General features: G+C 49.9%; 25 non-coding genes across 25 annotated transcripts; 7 read left to right on the forward strand and 18 right to left on the reverse strand.

Annotated features, from left to right (window-relative positions):
* Positions 1-5,188: 5,188 nt before the first annotated feature.
* On the reverse strand, positions 5,189-5,261 carry Trnav-cac (transfer RNA valine (anticodon CAC)). Its single transcript has one exon. It is a non-coding gene; the product is annotated as a tRNA-Val (tRNA).
* Positions 5,262-5,702: 441 nt separating this feature from the next.
* Positions 5,703-5,775, reverse strand: Trnav-gac (transfer RNA valine (anticodon GAC)). The gene has a single exon. It is a non-coding gene; the product is annotated as a tRNA-Val (tRNA).
* Positions 5,776-6,187: 412 nt separating this feature from the next.
* Trnap-ugg (transfer RNA proline (anticodon UGG)) lies at positions 6,188-6,259 on the forward strand. The gene has a single exon. It is a non-coding gene; the product is annotated as a tRNA-Pro (tRNA).
* A 463-nt stretch (positions 6,260-6,722) lies between these two features.
* Trnav-cac (transfer RNA valine (anticodon CAC)) lies at positions 6,723-6,795 on the reverse strand. Its single transcript has one exon. It is a non-coding gene; the product is annotated as a tRNA-Val (tRNA).
* Positions 6,796-8,217: 1,422 nt separating this feature from the next.
* Positions 8,218-8,290, reverse strand: Trnav-cac (transfer RNA valine (anticodon CAC)). Its single transcript has one exon. It is a non-coding gene; the product is annotated as a tRNA-Val (tRNA).
* Positions 8,291-9,216: 926 nt separating this feature from the next.
* Positions 9,217-9,288, forward strand: Trnap-ugg (transfer RNA proline (anticodon UGG)). The gene has a single exon. It is a non-coding gene; the product is annotated as a tRNA-Pro (tRNA).
* Positions 9,289-9,481: 193 nt separating this feature from the next.
* On the reverse strand, positions 9,482-9,554 carry Trnav-gac (transfer RNA valine (anticodon GAC)). The gene has a single exon. It is a non-coding gene; the product is annotated as a tRNA-Val (tRNA).
* Positions 9,555-9,712: 158 nt separating this feature from the next.
* Trnav-aac (transfer RNA valine (anticodon AAC)) lies at positions 9,713-9,785 on the reverse strand. Its single transcript has one exon. It is a non-coding gene; the product is annotated as a tRNA-Val (tRNA).
* Positions 9,786-10,197: 412 nt separating this feature from the next.
* On the forward strand, positions 10,198-10,269 carry Trnap-ugg (transfer RNA proline (anticodon UGG)). Its single transcript has one exon. It is a non-coding gene; the product is annotated as a tRNA-Pro (tRNA).
* A 193-nt stretch (positions 10,270-10,462) lies between these two features.
* On the reverse strand, positions 10,463-10,535 carry Trnav-aac (transfer RNA valine (anticodon AAC)). Its single transcript has one exon. It is a non-coding gene; the product is annotated as a tRNA-Val (tRNA).
* Positions 10,536-10,693: 158 nt separating this feature from the next.
* On the reverse strand, positions 10,694-10,766 carry Trnaa-cgc (transfer RNA alanine (anticodon CGC)). Its single transcript has one exon. It is a non-coding gene; the product is annotated as a tRNA-Ala (tRNA).
* Positions 10,767-11,443: 677 nt separating this feature from the next.
* Trnav-cac (transfer RNA valine (anticodon CAC)) lies at positions 11,444-11,516 on the reverse strand. The gene has a single exon. It is a non-coding gene; the product is annotated as a tRNA-Val (tRNA).
* A 411-nt stretch (positions 11,517-11,927) lies between these two features.
* Trnap-ugg (transfer RNA proline (anticodon UGG)) lies at positions 11,928-11,999 on the forward strand. The gene has a single exon. It is a non-coding gene; the product is annotated as a tRNA-Pro (tRNA).
* Positions 12,000-12,192: 193 nt separating this feature from the next.
* Positions 12,193-12,265, reverse strand: Trnav-gac (transfer RNA valine (anticodon GAC)). Its single transcript has one exon. It is a non-coding gene; the product is annotated as a tRNA-Val (tRNA).
* A 158-nt stretch (positions 12,266-12,423) lies between these two features.
* Positions 12,424-12,496, reverse strand: Trnav-cac (transfer RNA valine (anticodon CAC)). Its single transcript has one exon. It is a non-coding gene; the product is annotated as a tRNA-Val (tRNA).
* A 677-nt stretch (positions 12,497-13,173) lies between these two features.
* Positions 13,174-13,246, reverse strand: Trnav-gac (transfer RNA valine (anticodon GAC)). Its single transcript has one exon. It is a non-coding gene; the product is annotated as a tRNA-Val (tRNA).
* A 158-nt stretch (positions 13,247-13,404) lies between these two features.
* Trnav-cac (transfer RNA valine (anticodon CAC)) lies at positions 13,405-13,477 on the reverse strand. Its single transcript has one exon. It is a non-coding gene; the product is annotated as a tRNA-Val (tRNA).
* Positions 13,478-14,154: 677 nt separating this feature from the next.
* Positions 14,155-14,227, reverse strand: Trnav-gac (transfer RNA valine (anticodon GAC)). Its single transcript has one exon. It is a non-coding gene; the product is annotated as a tRNA-Val (tRNA).
* A 158-nt stretch (positions 14,228-14,385) lies between these two features.
* On the reverse strand, positions 14,386-14,458 carry Trnav-cac (transfer RNA valine (anticodon CAC)). Its single transcript has one exon. It is a non-coding gene; the product is annotated as a tRNA-Val (tRNA).
* Positions 14,459-14,870: 412 nt separating this feature from the next.
* Positions 14,871-14,942, forward strand: Trnap-ugg (transfer RNA proline (anticodon UGG)). Its single transcript has one exon. It is a non-coding gene; the product is annotated as a tRNA-Pro (tRNA).
* A 192-nt stretch (positions 14,943-15,134) lies between these two features.
* Positions 15,135-15,207, reverse strand: Trnav-cac (transfer RNA valine (anticodon CAC)). The gene has a single exon. It is a non-coding gene; the product is annotated as a tRNA-Val (tRNA).
* Positions 15,208-15,618: 411 nt separating this feature from the next.
* Trnap-ugg (transfer RNA proline (anticodon UGG)) lies at positions 15,619-15,691 on the forward strand. The gene has a single exon. It is a non-coding gene; the product is annotated as a tRNA-Pro (tRNA).
* Positions 15,692-15,883: 192 nt separating this feature from the next.
* Positions 15,884-15,956, reverse strand: Trnav-gac (transfer RNA valine (anticodon GAC)). Its single transcript has one exon. It is a non-coding gene; the product is annotated as a tRNA-Val (tRNA).
* Positions 15,957-16,114: 158 nt separating this feature from the next.
* On the reverse strand, positions 16,115-16,187 carry Trnav-cac (transfer RNA valine (anticodon CAC)). The gene has a single exon. It is a non-coding gene; the product is annotated as a tRNA-Val (tRNA).
* A 412-nt stretch (positions 16,188-16,599) lies between these two features.
* On the forward strand, positions 16,600-16,672 carry Trnap-ugg (transfer RNA proline (anticodon UGG)). Its single transcript has one exon. It is a non-coding gene; the product is annotated as a tRNA-Pro (tRNA).
* The last annotated feature ends 77 nt before the right edge of the window (positions 16,673-16,749 follow it).

A 16,749-nucleotide genomic window follows, 5' to 3' on the forward strand; every position in this document is an offset into this window, starting at 1 on the left:
TAAAATGGACCAATTAATTATTCTGATTCGTTGTTTAATGTTCAGATGTCTGGTCTGATTGAGTATTGTGGCTCCTCTGATTGTATCCAGTACTTTCTTCCAATTGTAGGTCATGGTCTGAAGCGGACATCGGTAAAAGGTGACACCCAGAGCGGTGTGACGATCGACGGAGCGTGCCCATTCCAAACGGACATCTTGAAGACCTTTAAGATTTAAAAACGAACTCTTCACCTCGTTAACCCTAGCGCCTGTAGCTTCACAAAAGATCTGAATATTCGTAGTTAATTTCTCTAAATCTTCGTTACTACGAATAACCACTCCAACGTCATCAGCATATGCATTGGTGACGTTGTTAACGCCAGATATCGTGATGCCCTCAAGATCGACATCGAGTCTCCTTAGTAAAGGCTCCAGTGCAACAACATACAGGAGCATTGACAAAGGACTTCCCTGCGGGACGCCGTTGCGAATTTCAATGGGTAGAGTGAAATGCCCATTTACAGACACTTGTGTGTGGATGCCTTCAACAATGTTAATTAAAACTTGCACAAAATGTTGACTAAAACCCACATAGGTCAACGTTCTGAACAAAAATAAGTGGTTGACCCTGTCAAAAGCCTTTGAGAAGTCGATAAAGGCAAGGCCTCCTGGTGAGGATGACGTTGCAAAAATTGCAGAGACATCCCTATATTCACAAACAGTTTTAAAAATATTCCGCCCCGAGAGACAGGTTTGGTGGTCACCTATGATCTTCTCCATTAGAGGTCTCAGTCTTTCCTTCAGTACACGTGCAATTATTTTATAATCCGAGTTCATCAAACATATTGGTCTCAATTGATTGAGATCTTTAACTGTCGCGTTCCTTCCCTTTGGTATTAGCACAGTTACGCTTTCTTTGAACTCGCGTGGAACAGTAACACCTTGCAACACTTCATTTATCACTTCTGTGAATTGATTACCGATGAGAGGCCAAAATTTACAATAAAACTCTACAGGTAAGCCATCAGGCCCTGGGGACTTACGAGTAGGCGAATATTTAAGTATATCAAACACCTCCTCACATGTGATCGCAGTGGTAAGGGACACATTGTCCTCGTCATTGAGAACGTTGTCGATACCTGTAGTTCGTAGCAAATCGTTCGCACAGTCTAGATTATACCGGGTATCAGTATATAACGTACGATAAAATCCATAAACTGCATTTAAAATGTCAGAGTGTTCCGTCAGCACCCGGTTATCGCCCACTCTAAGACAAGCAATAAACGCTCGTCTTCTATTTCTTTCATGTTCGAGTAAGTGGTACAGCGATGCGTTTTCGTCCTCCACCGTTGTCGGGACACGAGATTTAATTTTTAAACCCTCCAGCTGTTGTCGCTTGAGACTTATGAGGTGAGCCTTGATCTTCTTTATTTCAATGAAAACCTCATCAGTCATCTGCTGAGCTGATAGTTCCCTTAAGCATGTATAGTAAAATTCAACGGTATTGCGAGACCACATCGCTCGCTCCCTCCCGTAAGCTATTAGGGATGATCTCAATTTCTTTTTAGCACATGAGGTCCACCACGCAAGGCGAGAGCTGTATTTATGGCGCATACGTAGAGCAGCCTGCCATACCTCCGCTACTGTTCTTGATAGGGCACCCTCGAACAACATATGGGTATTCAGCTTCCATAAGGGGCGACCCCAATACGTTCCTTGCTTCTGAAACCGAATGCTGCATTTCACTGCGAGATGGTCCGAAAAGGTAGTGGGAATTACTTCGATACTACTGATTTTATTTTCCAGGTTTGCTGTGACGTATATTCTGTCTATTCTGCTTTGCGAGCGACTACTGACGTACGTAAATTTGACTAACGTGGGGTATTTGCTTTCCCACACGTCTGTCCACTTCATGTTTGTCACCAAAGCCGCCAGTTCCCTGGAGAAGTTAAAATTTGGTCGCTGATCCTTTTTGTGAAGTACACAATTAAAGTCACCACCGATTAAAGCTTCCGCCGGATTCCCCTTAAGTAAATAGAACATATCGTTCTTAAAAAAATTAGCCCTATCATCTCTAGCGTTGTTACCAGAGGGGACATATACATTTAAAACAGTAGTAGTAAAAATTTTACAACTGATGCCCCTCCCATTTTCTAACAGACAGATATCCTTCACATCAATACCATCTTTGACAAGGATCGCAGTCCCACATGTGGCCTCCGGTGCAATATTTAAAATCTCTTGAAAACCTGGGACATAAAAGTTGTGGACATTAAATTCCTGTAGGAGGGCTATATCAGTATCCGACTGGTAAAGGAAATCTTTTAAAGAAGCGACTTTCGTTTCACTGCGAATCCGATTTATATTGATCGTGGTCACATTATATGTCAGTTCCGTTGGCATAGGTGCAGGTAAAAGAAATTGGCTAATGAAGTATACCCCATGCAGAGTCACGTCTGTACCATTCCATTCTGTCTGTCAGAAAGAAAAATAGACATTAAAAAAAAATTAAATGCCACCAGCATGTGTCAGGTCCATCTCCATTCCGTGGTCGGTGCGATCGTCTTGGGCATCGGCCCAATCAAGTCCTTTACCTGAGACAGTTCGGTCTAAATCCATAGTAGTGCCGGTCTGCAAACCTGCGACGCCAAGCGGTGCGCGAGGTTGTTGTTGAAGATCATCTGCATCGGCACGACTCATCTCCGCTTCAGTACACTCGTTAACTCGTGCTACTGTGCTTTGTTCTCGTAGTCGTTCATTATCCCTTAAATGTTTTAACTTTTCCCGCAATGCAGGAGCTAAACTCTCTGCTGCTTTGTGTGCCAATCTCCTCTTCTTGCCTTTCTTCGAAGATCTCTTCGGCGATCTAGCAGGAGATGAAGTTTGCGACCTGTCAGGAGAAGTACCGGATGATACGTCTGACGTCGCCTGTTCCTTTTTTCGGACAAAAGTCCGCGTATCGCATTCCACAACGGCAGAAGGAGGCGCATCTTTTTCCATGGCTCCCACTGGTAGCAACCCAGTCTCCAATTCTACACTATCGCTCGTTGTGGTTTCCTTGACGCAAGTGTCTTCTGTGGGCGCCAACGTGAAACCAATGTCCAGATTGCTATCTTCGTTCATAGTTCCCGCAGAGTGGATGCCTGGAGCGTCCACTCCTCGGAAGCTAGTGGCAATATCCTCACGTTGGTGGGAATCCTGACGACGCAAGGAAACCTCCGTTGCGGGTATTCTGGGATCTTCGGCCGAGTCCGCGGAAGAACGAGCAACCACAGTGGGAGAGTTGGAAAAAGTTGGCGTCGGCATAGATTCGAGGGGCGCGGAGCTGATCGGCAGACCATCCGCAAATCTAGAGCTTGAAGCCGGAGTATCATCGACAACCGCCCGCGAGGCAGCAGGCTCCCCGCGCACAGGCGGCACCGACTCGCCTCGGCTGCGGAAGTCAGCAGCGGCAGCGTATGACAACTTCATACCAACAACAGGGCCGGAACTCGGCATCTCGTCACGCGGTAACTGCGGGACACGCCTCCGTGAACATTCTGCACGAATGTGTTCCGTGGAATTGCATAAAGCGCAAGTCCGCGGTTGCCCATCATAGATAATCAAAGCACGATATCCACAAATATTAAGATAAGAGGGGACATGCTTCTGTAATTCAATCTTAATTTGCCTTACGCCGTTCAAGACAGGAAACATATGAGCTTCAGACCACCTTTCTGCCACATTGGAAATAATTCTGCCATAAGGCCGAAGGGCAACATTAAGTTCTTCGGGCGGAATTTCAAAAGGGAGCTCAAACACTCTGATCGTACGAATCCCGTACCCAGCATGACTAACAGCAACGTCACTCACATTCCCATCAGAATGATTAAACTTCACGCTACCTCCGCAACGATCCACAATGGAACTACATAAGTCTGGACTTTTCATCTTCAGATACACAGCATTTGTCACAAACGAGAGATAAACTCCGACAACATCATCACCGTCAATCAATACTTTTTCGATAAACCATGCTTTAATTTCAAATGCTTTAGGTCGAACGAAATTTCGATCGAAAGTAAACTTGATTGTGTCTTTCCTCAAATAATTCGACCTATTCATTCTAGAACTTCATGAATACAAGTGCAACACGAACAGCGGCTTAGCAGCACCACTAACCTCAAACGCAGCGACTCAGCCTGTGTTTACTACAGCCAGACGTCCAGCTCCGCCACACGTCCGTCCCGCTCGGCGGCTGACTCGCAACTGACTACGGTAACTGCGCACGTGAGGAGTCCATCCCCGTTCACTCGAAATTACCTCAGCCTCTCTCCCGTGCGCGAATTCACACGCGACGGTTCTTTTGACAGCCTGGAAACCATCACAGCCGAGGGCTCAAGAAGTCTTAGGGGTGCTCGAGAGGGTGTCTGCCGTAGCACCCCAAACGAGATAGCGGCGTTTCCTGCAGTCGTGATTGCAAGTCATAGCAGCAAAAGCAATCACTTTCTTAGCAGCAGGAAGTGCGAGCCCAGCGGCAGCTCTACATGAAGGTACCAATAGCCCAGGAAGGCCGCCGACCGCGGGAATTCGCGCCGCCCCCATCCCGCCAGCCTACACGAGACTTTCCAGAGCACCCTGGACCACATCGAGGGACCCAGTGCACTGAAATAATAGTCATTTGCCACGACAGATGGCTCGTTGGTCTAGGTTTATGATTCCTGCTTTGGGTGCAGGAGGTCACGGGTTCAAATCCCGGACGAGCCCTAGCGTTTTGTGCAAACTGATCGCACGTGAGTGGCTGAGTCGACGCAAAATATTCGGCGTCAGTATCAAATGAATTTCATATTTGATGTGAGCAATTGACACTGATCTGTCGTGTGAAGGCGATTACGAAGGTTTTTGGGTACAGATGGTAGCAGATGCATGTTAGTATGTCTTGTTTTTAATGATAATAAAGTGTTTCCGCCGGGATCGAAACGGGGAACTTCTGCGTGTTAGGCAGACGTGATAACAGATACACCACGGAAACTACTTGTGTGCGCCTCACTTTAGAGACAAGTCGTGCTGGTGTTGTCATCGTAACTAAAAAATTAAATAAATGCGCTACTTGCAGAACAAAGGTACATGCAGAAGATCCTCACATGTCGTGGCTCACTGGAGGTACATGCAGAAGATCCTCAAATGTCGTGGCTCACTGGAGTACAATACGACATAGGCAGGAAAATACTGTACCCGCCCGGGATCGACCCGGGGACCTTCTGCGTGTGAAGCAGACGTGATAACCGCTACACTACGGAAACTGCGGACTTCAGGAGTCCATCTCCGTTCACTCGCAATTACCTCAACCTCTCTCCCGTCCGTGAATGCACACGCGACAGTTCTTTCGACAGCCTGGAAACCATCACAGCCGAGGGCTCAAGAAGTCTTCGGGGTGCTCGAGAAGGTGTCTGCCGTAGCACCCCTAACGAGATAGCGGCTTGTCCCGCAGTCGTGATTGCAAATCATAGCAACAAAAGCAATCACTTTCTTAGCAGCAGGGTGTGCGAGCCCAGCGAGCCCACTTTAGAGACAAGTCGTGCTAGTGTTGTCATCGTAACTAAAAAATTAAATAAATGCGCTACTTGCAGAACAAAGGTACATGCAGAAGATCCTCACATGTCGTGGCTCACTGGAGGTACATGCAGAAGATCCTCACATGTCGTGGCTCACTGGAGTACAATACGACATAGGCAGTAAAATACTGTTCACGCCCGGAATCGAACCGGGGACCTTCTGCGTGTCAAGCAAACGTGATAACCGCTACACTACGGAAACTGCGGACTTATGGAGTCCATCTCCGTTCACTCGCAATTACCTCAGCCTCTCTCCCGTCCGTGAATGCACACGCGACAGTTCTTTTGACAGCCTGGAAACCATTACAGCCGAGGGCTCAAGAAGTCTTCTGGGTGCTCGAGAAGGTGTCTGCCGTAGCACCCCTAACGAGATAGAAGCGTTTCCCGCAGTCGTGATTGCAAATCATAGCAGCAAAAGCAATCACTTTCTTAGCAGCAGGAAGTGCTAGCCCAGCGGCAGCTCTACATGAAGGTACCAATAGCCCAGGAAGGCCGCCGACCGCGGGAATTCGCGCCGCCCCCATCCCGCCAGCTGACACGAGACTTTCCAGAGCACCCTGGACCACATCGAGGGACCCAGTGCACTGAAATGATAGTCATTTGCCACGACAGATGGCTCGTTGGTTTAGGGGTATAATTCCTGCTTTGGGTGCAGGAGGTCACGGGTTCAAATCCCGGACGAGCCCTAGCGTTTTGTGCAAACTGATCGCACGTGAGTGGCTGAGTCGACGCAAAATATTCGGCGTCAGTATAAAATGAATTTCATATTTGATGTGAGCAATTGACACTGATCTGTCGTGTGAAGGCGATTACGAAGGTTTTTGGGTACAGATGGTAGCAGATGCATGTTAGTATGACTTGTTTTTAATGATAATAAAATGTTTCCGCCGGGATCGAAACGGGGAACTTCTGCGTGTTAGGCAGACGTGATAACAGCTACACCATGGAAACTACTTGTGTGCGCCTCACTTTAGAGACAAGTCATGCTAGTGTTGTCATCGTAACTAAAAAATTAAATAAATGCGCTACTTGCAGAACAAAGGTACATGCAGAAGATCCTCACATGTCGTGGCTCACTGGAGGTACATGCAGAAGATCCTCACATGTCGTGGCTCACTGGAGTACAATACGACATAGGCAGGAAAATACTGTTCACGCCCGGAATCGAACCGGGGACCTTCTGCGTGTGAAGCAGACGTGATAAACGCTACACTACGGAAACTGCGGACTTGAGGAGTCCATCTCCGTTCACTCGCAATTACCTCAGCCTCTCTCCCGTCCGTGAATGCACACGCGACAATTCTTTTGACAGCCTGGAAACCATCACAGCCGAGGGCTCAAGAAGTCTTCGGGGTGCTCGAGAAGGTGTCTGCCGTAGCACCCCTAACGAGATAGCGGCGTGTCCCGCAGTCGTGATTGCAAATCATAGCAACAAAAGCAATCACTTTCTTAGCAACAGGGAGTGCGAGCCCAGCGAGCCCACTTTAGAGACAAGTCGTGCTAGTGTTGTCATCGTAACTAAAAAATTAAATAAATGCGCTACTTGCAGAACAAAGGTACATGCAGAAGATCCTCACATGTCGTGGCTCACTGGAGGTACATGCAGAAGATCCTCACATGTCGTGGCTCACTGGAGTACAATACGACATAGGCAGGAAAATACTGTTCACGCCCGGAACCGAACCGGGGACCTTCTGCGTGTGAAGCAGACGTGATAAACGCTACACTACGGAAACTGCGGACTTAAGGAGTCCATCTCTGTTCACTCGCAATTACCTCAGCCTCTCTCCCGTCCGTGAATGCACACGCGACAGTTCTTTTGACAGCCTGGAAACCATCACAGCCGAGGGCTCAAGAAAACTTCTGGGTGCTCGAGAAGGTGTCTGCCGTTGTACCCCTAACGAGATAGAAGCGTTTCCCGCAGTCGTGATTGCAAATCATAGCAGCAAAAGCAATCACTTTCGTAGCAGCAGGAAGTGCGAGCCCAGCGGCAGCCTTACATGAAGGTACCAATAGCCCAGGAAGGCCGACGATCGCCGGAATTCGCGCCGCCCCCATCCCGCCAGCCTACACGAGACTTTCCAGAGCACCCTGGACCACATCGAGGGACCCAGTGCACTGAAATAATAGTCATTTGCCACGTCAGATGGCTCGTTGGTCTAGGTTTATGATTCTTGCTTTGGGTGCAGGAGGTCTCGGGTTCAAATCCCGGACGAGCCCTACCGTTTTGTGCAAACTGATCGCACGTGAGTGGCCGAGTCGACGCAAAATGCTCGGCGTCAGTATCAAATGAATTTCATATTTGATGTGAGCAATTGACACTGATCTGACGTGTGAAGGCGATTACGAAGGTTTTTGGGTACAGATGGTAGCAGATGCATGTTAGTATGTCTTGTTTTTAATGATAAAAAAGTGTTTCCGCACGGGATCGAAACGGGGACGTTCTGCGTGTTAGGCAGACGTGATAACCGCAACAACACGGAAACTACTTGTGTGCGCCTTACTTTAGAGACAACTCGTGCTGGTGTTGTCATCGTTACTAAAAAATTAAATAAATGCGCTACTTGCAGAACAAAGGTACATGCAGAAGATCCTCACATGTCGTGGCTCACTGGAGTACAATACGACATAGGCAGGAAAATACTGTTCACGCCCGGAATCGAACCGGGGACCTTCTGCGTGTGAAGCAGACGTGATAAACGCTACACTACGGAAACTGCGGACTTGAGGAGTCCATCTCCGTTCACTCGCAATTACCTCAGCCTCTCTCCCGTCCGTGAATGCACACGCGACAATTCTTTTGACAGCCTGGAAACCATCACAGCCGAGGGCTCAAGAAGTCTTCGGGGTGCTCGAGAAGGTGTCTGCCGTAGCACCCCTAACGAGATAGCGGCGTGTCCCGCAGTCGTGATTGCAAATCATAGCAACAAAAGCAATCACTTTCTTAGCAACAGGGAGTGCGAGCCCAGCGAGCCCACTTTAGAGACAAGTCGTGCTAGTGTTGTCATCGTAACTAAAAAATTAAATAAATGCGCTACTTGCAGAACAAAGGTACATGCAGAAGATCCTCACATGTCGTGGCTCACTGGAGGTACATGCAGAAGATCCTCACATGTCGTGGCTCACTGGAGTACAATACGACATAGGCAGGAAAATACTGTTCACGCCCGGAACCGAACCGGGGACCTTCTGCGTGTGAAGCAGACGTGATAAACGCTACACTACGGAAACTGCGGACTTAAGGAGTCCATCTCTGTTCACTCGCAATTACCTCAGCCTCTCTCCCGTCCGTGAATGCACACGCGACAGTTCTTTTGACAGCCTGGAAACCATCACAGCCGAGGGCTCAAGAAAACTTCTGGGTGCTCGAGAAGGTGTCTGCCGTTGTACCCCTAACGAGATAGAAGCGTTTCCCGCAGTCGTGATTGCAAATCATAGCAGCAAAAGCAATCACTTTCTTAGCAGCAGGGAGTGCGAGCCCAGCGGCTGCTCTACATGAAGGTACCAATAGCCCAGGAAGGCCGCCGACCGCGGGAATTCGCGCCGCCCCCATCCCGCCAGCCTACACGAGACTTTCCAGAGCACCCTGGACCACATCGAGGGACCCAGTGCACTGAAATAATAGTCATTTGCCACGTCAGATGGCTCGTTGGTCTAGGGGTATGATTCCTGCTTTGGGTGCAGGAGGTCCCGGGTTCAAATCCCGGACGAGCTCTAGCGTTTTGTGCAAACTGGTCGCACGTGAGTGGCTGAGTCGACGCAAAATGCTCGGCGTCAGTATCAAATGAATTTCATATTTGATGTGAGCAATTGACACTGATCTGACGTGTGAAGGCGATTACGAAGGTTTTTGGGTACAGATGGTAGCAGATGCATGTTAGTATGTCTTGTTTTTAATGATAAAAAAGTGTTTCCGCCCGGGATCGAAACGGGGAGGTTCTGCGTGTCAGGCAGACGTGATAACCGCTACACCACGGAAACTACTTGCGTGCGCCTTACTTTAGAGACAACTCGTGCTGGTGTTGTCATCGTTACTAAAAAATTAAATAAATGCGCTACTTGCATAACAAAGGTACATGCAGAAGATCCTCACATGTCGTGGCTCACTGGAGTACAATACGACACATTCAGGAAAATACTGTTCCCGCCCGGGATCGAACCGGGGAACTTCTGCGTGTTAAGCAGACGTGATAACCGCTACACTACGGTAACTGCGCACGTGAGGAGTCCAACCCCGTTCACTCGAAATTACCTCAGCCTCTCTCCCGTGCGCGAATTCACACGCGACGGTTCCTTTGACAGCCTGGAAACCATCACAGCCGAGGGCTCAAGAAGTCTTCGGGGTGCTCGAGAGGGTGTCTGCCGTAGCACCCCTAACGAGATAGCGGCGTTTCCTGCAGTCGTGATTGCAAGTCATAGCAGCAAAAGCAATCACTTTCTTAGCAGCAGGAAGTGCCAGCCCAGCGGCAGCTCTACATGAAGGTACCAATAGCCCAGGAAGGCCGCCGACCGCGGGAATTCGTGCCGCCCCCATCCCGCCAGCTTACACGAGACTTTCCAGAGCACCCTGAACCACATCGAGGGACCCAGTGCACTGAAATAATAGTCATTTGCCACGACAGATGGCTCGTTGGTTTAGGGGTATAATTCCTGCTTTGGGTGCAGGAGGTCACGGGTTCAAATCCCGGACGAGCCCTAGCGTTTTGTGCAAACTGATCGCACGTGAGTGGCTGAGTCGACGCAAAATATTCGGCGTCAGTATCAAATGAATTTCATATTTGATGTGAGCAATTGACACTGATCTTTCGAGTGAAGGCGATTACGAAGGTTTTTGGGTACAGATGGTAGCAGATGCATGTTAGTATGTCTTGTTTTTAATGATAAAAAAGTGTTTCCGCCCGGGATCGAAACGGGGACGTTCTGCGTGTTAGGCAGACGTGATAACCGCTACACCACGGAAACTACTTGTGTGCGCCTTACTTTAGAGACAAGTCGTGCTGGTGTTGTCATCGTTACTAAAAAATTAAATAAATGCGCTACTTGCATAACAAAGGTACATGCAGAAGATCCTCACATGTCGTGGCTCACTGGAGTACAATAAGACACATTCAGGAAAATACTGTTCCCGCCCGGGATCGAACCGGGGACCTTCTGCGTGCGAAGCAGACGTGATAACCGCTACATTACGGTAACTGCGCACGTGAGGAGTCCATCTCCGTTCACTCGAAATTACCTCAGCCTCACTCCCGTCCGCGAATTCACTCGCGACGGTTCTTTTGACAGCCTGGAAACCATCACAGCCGAGGGCTCAAGAAGTCTTCGGGGTGCTCGAGAGGGTGTCTGCCGTAGCACCCCTAACGGGATAGCGGCGTTTCCTGCAGTCGTGATTGCAAGTCATAGCAGCAAAAGCAATCACATTCTTAGCAGCAGGGAGTGCGAGCCCAGCGGCAGCTCTACATGAAGGTACCAATAGCCCAGGAAGGCCGCCGACCGCGGGAATTCGCGCCGCCCCCATCCCGCCAGCCTACACGAGACTTTCCAGAGCACCCTGGACCACATCGAGGGACCCAGTGCACTGAAATAATAGTCAATGTCCACGTCAGATGGCTCTTTGGTCTAGGGGTATAATTCTTGCTTTGGGTGCAGGAGGTCCCGGGTTCAAATCCCGGACGAGCCCTACCGTTTTGTGCAAACTGATCGCACGTGAGTGGCCAAGTCGACGCAAAATGCTCGGCGTCAGTATCAAATGAATTTCATATTTGATGTGAGCAATTGACACTGATCTGACGTGTGAAGGCGATTACGAAGGTTTTTGGGTACAGATGGTAGCAGATGCATGTTAGTATGTCTTGTTTTTAATGATAAAAAAGTGTTTCCGCCCGGGATCGAACCGGGGAACTTCTGCGTGTGAAGCAGACGTGATAACCGCTACACTACGGTAACTGAGCACGTGAGGAGTCCATTCCCGTTCACTCGAAATTACCTCAGCCTCTCTCCGTGCGCGAATTCACACGCGACGGTTCCTTTGACAGCGTGGAAACCATCACAGCCGAGGGCTCGAGAAGTCTTCGGGGTGTTCGAGAGGGTGTCTGCCGTAGCACACCTAACGAGATAGCGGCGTTTCCTGCAGTCGTGATTGCAAGTCATAGCAGCAAAAGCAATCACTTTCTTAGCAGCAGGAAGTGCGAGCCCAGCGGCAGCTCTACATGAAGGTACCAATAGCCCAGGAAGGCCGCCGACCGCGGGAATTCGCGCCGCCCCCATCCCGCCAGCCTACACGAGACTTTCCAGAGCACCCTGGACCACATCGAGGGACCCAGTGCACTGAAATAATAGTCATTTGCCACGTCATATGGCTCGTTGGTCTAGGGGAATGATTCTTGCTTTGGGTGCAGGAGGTCTCGGGTTCAAATCCCGGACGAGCCCTACCGTTTTGTGCAAACTGATCGCACGTGAGTGGCCGAGTCGACGCAAAATGCTCGGCGTCAGTATCAAATGAATTTCATATTTGATGTGAGCAATTGACACTGATCTGACGTGTGAAGGCGATTACGAAGGTTTTTGGTTACAGATGGTAGCAGATGCATGTTACTATGTCTTGTTTTTAATGATAAAGAAGTGCTTCCGCCCGGGATCGAAACGGGGAGGTTCTGCGTGTCAGGCAGACGTGATAACCGCTACACCACGGAAACTACTTGCGTGCGCCTTACTTTAGAGACAACTCGTGCTGGTGTTGTCATCGTTACTAAAAAATTAAATAAATGCGCTACTTGCATAACAAAGGTACATGCAGAAGATCCTCACATGTCGTGGCTCACTGGAGTACAATAAGACACATTCAGGAAAATACTGTTCCCGCCCGTGATCGAACCGGGGACCTTATGCGTGTGAAGCAGACGTGATAACCGCTACACTACGGTAACTGCGCACGTGAGGAGTCCATCTCCGTTCACTCGAAATTACCTCAGCCTCACTCTAGTCCGCGAATTCACTCGCGACGGTTCTTTTGACAGCCTGGAAACCATCACAGCCGAGGGCTCAAGAAGTCTTCGGGGTGCTCGAGAGGGTGTCTGCCGTAGCACCCCTAACGGGATAGCGGCGTTTCCTGCAGTCGTGATTGCAAGTCATAGCAGCAAAAGCAATCACTTTCTTAGCAGCAGGGAGTGCGAGCCCAGCGGCTGCTCTACATGAAGGTACCAATAGCCCAGGAAGGCCGCCGACCGCGGGAATTCGCGCCGCCCCCATCCCGCCAGCCTACACGAGACTTTCCAGAGCACCCTGGACCACATCGAGGGACCCAGTGCACTGAAATAATAGTCATTAGCCACGTCAGATGGCTCGTTGGTTTAGGGGTATAATTCCTGCTTTGGGTGCAGGAGGTCACGGCTTCAAATCCCGGACGAGCGCTAGCGTTTTGTGCAAACTGATCGCACGTGAGTGGCTGAGTCGACGCAAAATGCTCGGCGTCAGTATCAAATGAATTTCATATTTGATGTGACCAATTGACACTGATCTGACGTGTGAAGGCGATTACGAAGGTTTTTGGTTACAGATGGTAGCAGATGCATGTTACTATGTCTTGTTTTTAATGATAAAGAAGTGCTTCCGCCCGGGATCGAAACGGGGAGGTTCTGCGTGTCAGGCAGACGTGATAACCGCTACACCACGGAAACTACTTGCGTGCGCCTTACTTTAGAGACAACTCGTGCTGGTGTTGTCATCGTTACTAAAAAATTAAATAAATGCGCTACTTGCATAACAAAGGTACATGCAGAAGATCCTCACATGTCGTGGCTCACTGGAGTACAATACGACACATTCAGGAAAATACTGTTCCCGCCCGGGATCGAACCGGGGAACTTCTGCGTGTGAAGCAGACGTGATAACCGCTACACTACGGTAACTGCGCACGTGAGGTGTCCATCTCCGTTCACTCGAAATTACCTCAGCCTCACTCCCGTCCGCGAATTCACTCGCGACGGTTCTTTTGACAGCCTGGAAACCATCACAGCCGAGGGCTCAAGAAGTCTTCGGGGTGCTCGAGAGGGTGTCTGCCGTAGCACCCCTAACGGGATAGCGGCGTTTCCTGCAGTCGTGATTGCAAGTCATAGCAGCAAAAGCAATCAATTTCTTAGCAGCAGGGAGTGCGAGCCCAGCGGCAGCTCTACATGAAGGTACCAATAGCCCAGGAAGGCCGCCGACCGCGGGAATTCGCGCCGCCCCCATCCCGCCAGCCTACACGAGACTTTCCAGAGCACCCTGGACCACATCGAGGGACCCAGTGCACTGAAATAATATTCATTACCCACGTCAGATGGCTCGTTGGTTTAGGGGTATAATTCCTGCTTTGGGTGGTGGAGGTCCCGGCTTCAAATCCCGGACGAGCGCTAGCGTTTTGTGCAAACTGATCGCACGTGAGTGGCCGAGTCGACGCAAAATGCTCGGCGTCAGTATCAAATGAATTTCATATTTGATGTGACCAATTGACACTGATCTGACGTGTGAAGGCGATTACGAAGGTTTTTGGTTACAGATGGTAGCAGATGCATGTTACTAGGTCTTGTTTTTAATGATAAAAAAGTGTTTCCGCCCGGGATCGAAACGGGGAGGTTCTGCGTGTCAGGCAGACGTGATAACCGCTACACCACGGAAACTACTTGCGTGCGCCTTACTTTAGAGACAACTCGTGCTGGTGTTGTCATCGTTACTAAAAAATTAAATAAATGCGCTACTTGCATAACAAAGGTACATGCAGAAGATCCTCACATGTCGTGGCTCACTGGAGTACAATACGACACATTCAGGAAAATACTGTTCCCGCCCGGGATCGAACCGGAGACCTTCTGCGTGTGAAGCAGACGTGATAACCGCTACACTACGGTAACTGCGGACTTAAGGAGTCCATCTCCGTTCACTCGAAATTACCTCAGCCTCACTCCCGTCCGCGAATTCACTCGCGACGGTTCTTTTGACAGCCTGGAAACCATCACAGCCGAGGGCTCAAGAAGTCTTTGGGGTGCTCGAGAGGGTGTCTGCCGTAGCACCCCTAACGGGATAGCGGCGTTTCCTGCAGTCGTGATTGCAAGTCATAGCAGCAAAAGCAATCACTTTCTTAGCAGCAGGGAGTGCGAGCCCAGCGGCAGCTCTACATGAAGGTACCAATAGCCCAGGAAGGCCGCCGACCGCGGGAATTCGCGCCGCCCCCATCCCGCCAGCCTACACGAGACTTTCCAGAGCACCCTGGATCACATCGAGGGACCCAGTGCACTGAAATAATAGTCATTAGCCACGTCAGATGGCTCGTTGGTCTAGGGGTATGATTCTTGCTTTGGGTGCAGGAGGTCCCGGGTTCAAATCCCGGACGAGCCCTACCGTTTTGTGCAAACTGATCGCACGTGAGTGGCCAAGTCGACGCAAAATGCTCGGCGTCAGTATCAAATGAATTTCATATTTGATGTGAGCAATTGACACTGATCTGACGTGTGAAGGCGATTACGAAGGTTTTGGGTACAGATGGTAGCAGATGCATGTTAGTATGTCTTGTTTTTAATGATAAAAAAGTGTTTCCGCCCGGGATCGAACCGGGGAACTTCTGCGTGTGAAGCAGACGTGATAACCGCTACACTACGGTAACTGCGCACGTGAGGAGTCCATCCCCGTTCACTCGAAAATACCTCAGCCTCTCTCCGTGCGCGAATTCACACGCGACGGTTCCTTTGACAGCTTGGAAACCATCACAGCCGAGGGCTCAAGAAGTCTTCGGGGTGTTCGAGAGGGTGTCTGCCGTAGCACCCCTAACGAGATAGCGGCGTTTCCTGCAGTCGTGATTGCAAGTCATAGCAGCAAAAGCAATCACTTTCTTAGCAGCAGGAAGTGCGAGCCCAGCGGCAGCTCTACATGAAGGTACCAATAGCCCAGGAAGGCCGCCGACCGCGGGAATTCGCGCCGCCCCCATCCCGCCAGCCTACACGAGACTTTCCAGAGCACCCTGGACCACATCGAGGGACCCAGTGCACTGAAATAATAGTCATTAGCCACGTCAGATGGCTCGTTGGTTTAGGGGTATAATTCCTGCTTTGGGTGCAGGAGGTCCCGGCTTCAAATCCCGGACGAGCGCTAGCGTTTTGTGCAAACTGATCGCACGTGAGTGGCTGAGTCGACGCAAAACGCTCGGCGTCAGTATCAAATGAATTTCATATTTGATGTGACCAATTGACACTGATCTGACGTGTGAAGGCGATTACGAAGGTTTTTGGTTACAGATGGTAGCAGATGCATGTTACTATGTCTTGTTTTTAATGATAAAGAAGTGCTTCCGCCCGGGATCGAAACGGGGAGGTTCTGCGTGTCAGGCAGACGTGATAACCACTACACCACGGAAACTACTTGCGTGCGCCTTACTTTAGAGACAACTCGTGCTGGTGTTGTCATCGTTACTAAAAAATTAAATAAATGCGCTACTTGCATAACAAAGGTACATGCAGAAGATCCTCACATGTCGTGGCTCACTGGAGTACAATACGACACATTCAGGAAAATACTGTTCCCGCCCGGGATCGAACCGGGGAACTTCTGCGTGTGAAGCAGACGTGATAACCGCTACACTACGGTAACTGCGCACGTGAGGAGTCCATCCCCGTTCACTCGAAATTACCTCAGCCTCTCTCCCGTCCGCGAATTCACTCGCGACGGTTCTTTTGACAGCCTGGAAACCATCACAGCCGAGGGCTCAAGAAGTCTTCGGGGTGCTCGAGAGGGTGTCTGCCGTAGCACCCCTAACGGGATAGCGGCGTTTCCTGCAGTCGTGATTGCAAGTCATAGCAGCAAAAGCATTCACTTTCTTAGCAGCAGGGAGTGCGAGCCCAGCGGCAGCTCTACATGAAGGTACCAATAGCCCAGGAAGGCCGCCGACCGCGGGAATTCGCGCCGCCCCCATCCCGCCAGCCTACACGAGACTTTCCAGAGCACCCTGGACCACATCGAGGGACCCAGTGCACTGAAATAATAGTCATTAGACACGTCAGATGGCTCGTTGGTTTAGGGGTATAATTCCTGCTTTGGGTGCAGGAGGTCCCGGCTTCAAATCCCGGACGAGCGCTAGCGTTTTGTGCAAACTGATCGCACGTGAGTGGCTGAGTCGACGCAAAATGCTCGGCGTCAGTATAAAATGAATTTC

Source organism: Schistocerca gregaria, chromosome 2, assembly GCF_023897955.1.
Source record: "Schistocerca gregaria isolate iqSchGreg1 chromosome 2, iqSchGreg1.2, whole genome shotgun sequence".
Classification (NCBI taxonomy): Eukaryota; Metazoa; Arthropoda; class Insecta; order Orthoptera; family Acrididae; genus Schistocerca; species Schistocerca gregaria.